Source organism: Lupinus angustifolius, chromosome LG12, assembly GCF_001865875.1.
Source record: "Lupinus angustifolius cultivar Tanjil chromosome LG12, LupAngTanjil_v1.0, whole genome shotgun sequence".
NCBI classification, from domain to species: domain Eukaryota; kingdom Viridiplantae; phylum Streptophyta; class Magnoliopsida; order Fabales; family Fabaceae; genus Lupinus; species Lupinus angustifolius.
The window spans coordinates 8,421,951-8,424,451 of record NC_032020.1 but is presented as its reverse complement, the minus strand read 5'-3'; the positions used below and the strand labels follow the sequence as shown (position 1 = coordinate 8,424,451).

Here is a 2,501-nt window from a genome sequence, read left to right as displayed (position 1 = left end):
AATTGAAGAATATCCAAACATTCAAAGAAGAAATGCAGACTGAATTTGAAATGTTTGATCTTGGAGAGTTGTCTTACTTTCTAGGCATGGAATTCAAAAGAACAAACAGAGGAATTTTGATGCACCAAACAAAGTATGCAACTGATGTTCTCAAGAGGTTCCAGATGATGAATTGCAACATAGTAGCAACTCCAATTGAGGTTGGAATTGGCTTGAGTCAAGGTGATGCAGATCAAGCAGTAGACAAAACAGAGTATAGGCAAATGATAGGGTCATTGAGGTATGTGTGTAACTCAAGACCTGATCTAGCCTATGGAGTTGGCATGGTAAGAAGGTATATGGAGTCTCCTAAACAAAGTCACATGAATGTTGTTAAGAGGATACTCAGATACTTAAAAGGGACATTAGGCTATGGCATTATGTATCCTGCAAATGGCAACAAAAATAGCAATGAATCTAGTCTAATTGCATACTCTGATGCAGATTGGTGTGGGGACAAGACTGATAGGAAGAGCACAACAGGGTATTTGTTTCTCTTCAACAATGCCCCTGTAAGTTGGTGCTCTAAAAAGCAGGATGTTGTAGCACTCTCAACCTGTGAATCAGAATACATTGTAGCCTGTATGTGTACTTGTCAAGCAGCCTGGTTGACAAGCTTGATGGAAGAACTAAGAGTGAAACCAGAAGCAGTTTTGCAGCTGATGATTGATAACAAATCTGCTATCAATCTAGCTTTGAATCCAGTGGCACATGGAAGATCAAAGCACATAGAAACAAGGTTTCACTACATAAGAGAACAAGTGAGTAAAGGGAAGGTGAAGGTGGAGTATTACAAATTAGAAATTCAACTTGCTGATTTGTTCACCAAACCATTAAAGAGGGACAGATTCGAAAAACTAAGACAAAGCATTGGTGTTGAGAATGGAAGTTGAATTAAGGAAGAGTATTGGAAGATAATTCAGCTTCATGTAATAGTTAGTTAAGTTTCCTAATTTGGCTAGTTAGTTGGCAAGTTAGTTAGGTTGAGTTGCTATAAATAGTAAGCTTTGTGTATTGTATTAAAGTGTGGAAAATTCTATTGATCCTTTAATACAATTGAAATATATTCATTGAATCATTATCTTAACTTCTTCCCTACTTCAAAACCAACATTCATTCTTCACTCTGCATCATTCTTTTCTTTCTTTCATTCTTGCTGATAAACGTATGCACTTAGTGTGCATACTGCATCACTCAAGGAACAAAAGCTAACAATTCGTTGAAACCTAATATCATAAAGTTCCCAACCATTCTGAGTTTTAATATTATATATATATCTGTCTATTTTTAAAATTACAAATATATATTATTGGTATATTATATAACTATTATTCATTTAATAATATATTTTAAATAAAGATATAATAAACTGAACCTTAATTTCCATTTCCTTATGTTTCACGCAGGCCTTTATTATTCTATTGCCAATCCAATGTACCGTGATTCTCTGATATATCACCTTTTCAATTTCCGAATCACTATTATTTTCATGTTATCTGTTCCTATATAAAAAAATATCAAACCGTAATTGATGGGAGAAAATTTGTGGAGAAAGTAAATTTATCTCATTTGATTAAGAGAGTAAGAGTGGAAAGAGAAAAAAGCATATCTTGAATATGAAATCCATTGATAATAAGCAGCAACAAGAATTCAAAGCTAATGAGTCAAAAAGGGAAAGAAGAAAGTAGTAATATTGTTTGAAGTTTTAGTTTGGTTTATTTTCGGTTGGGCTTTCTGTTTTGGTTTCTAACCACTTCTTTCATAAATAGCTTTCCCTTTCATTGTTGCTGTAATACATTGAAAATTAATTCAAAGAGGCATGGTTCATACTTTTTCTTTCTCTTCTTTGATCAAGCTTTTCTGGTTCAAGAACAAGATGGGATACCATGTTCTTTAACATGGTATCAGAGCTTGCTCTCTGATTACCTCTTCTTCTGTATTCTTCACCGCTGCGCCTTGGTATCTCGTCTTCTCCCTACCTTTCTCTTCTTCGTCTCTCATCAATTTTCTTTCCAATTCCTTCATCTCAAATGGACAATCGTGCAATTCAGAGCATCAATCCTATTCAAGATCCCACTTCACCTCTGTTCATTCCTTCCAATGAGAACCCTGGAGTCCCTTTGGTTTCGGCTCTCCTCAACGGGAAAAATTATCATGCATGGTCACGAGCTATGTCTATGTCCATAAAGTTCAAGAACAAGCTCCAATTCATTGATGGATCTCTTCCAAAACCCTCAATTGATGACCCTACCTTTGCTGCATGGGACAGATGCAATACATTAGTGGTTTCTTGGTTAACTCATTCAATTGAATGTTCCATTGTTCAAAGTATTCTATGGATGGATACAGCATTGGAGATCTGGGAGGACCTGCGTGAAAGATACTATCAGGGGGACATTTTCAGAATATCACAGCTTTTTCGAGAGATATATACATTCCAACAAGGTAATCTTTCTATAGAT

At 35.4% G+C, this 2,501-nt stretch overlaps 1 protein-coding gene across 1 annotated transcript in view; it reads left to right on the top strand.

The window, feature by feature from the left end:
- LOC109362717 (eukaryotic translation initiation factor 3 subunit I-like) overlaps window positions 148-2,501 on the top strand; it is a 15,833-nt gene continuing 13,479 nt past the window's right edge. The window contains exon 1 of the mRNA XM_019608709.1: window positions 148-157. The gene's annotated coding sequence lies outside the window, so the exon portion shown is untranslated. The remainder of the gene's footprint in view (window positions 158-2,501) is intronic.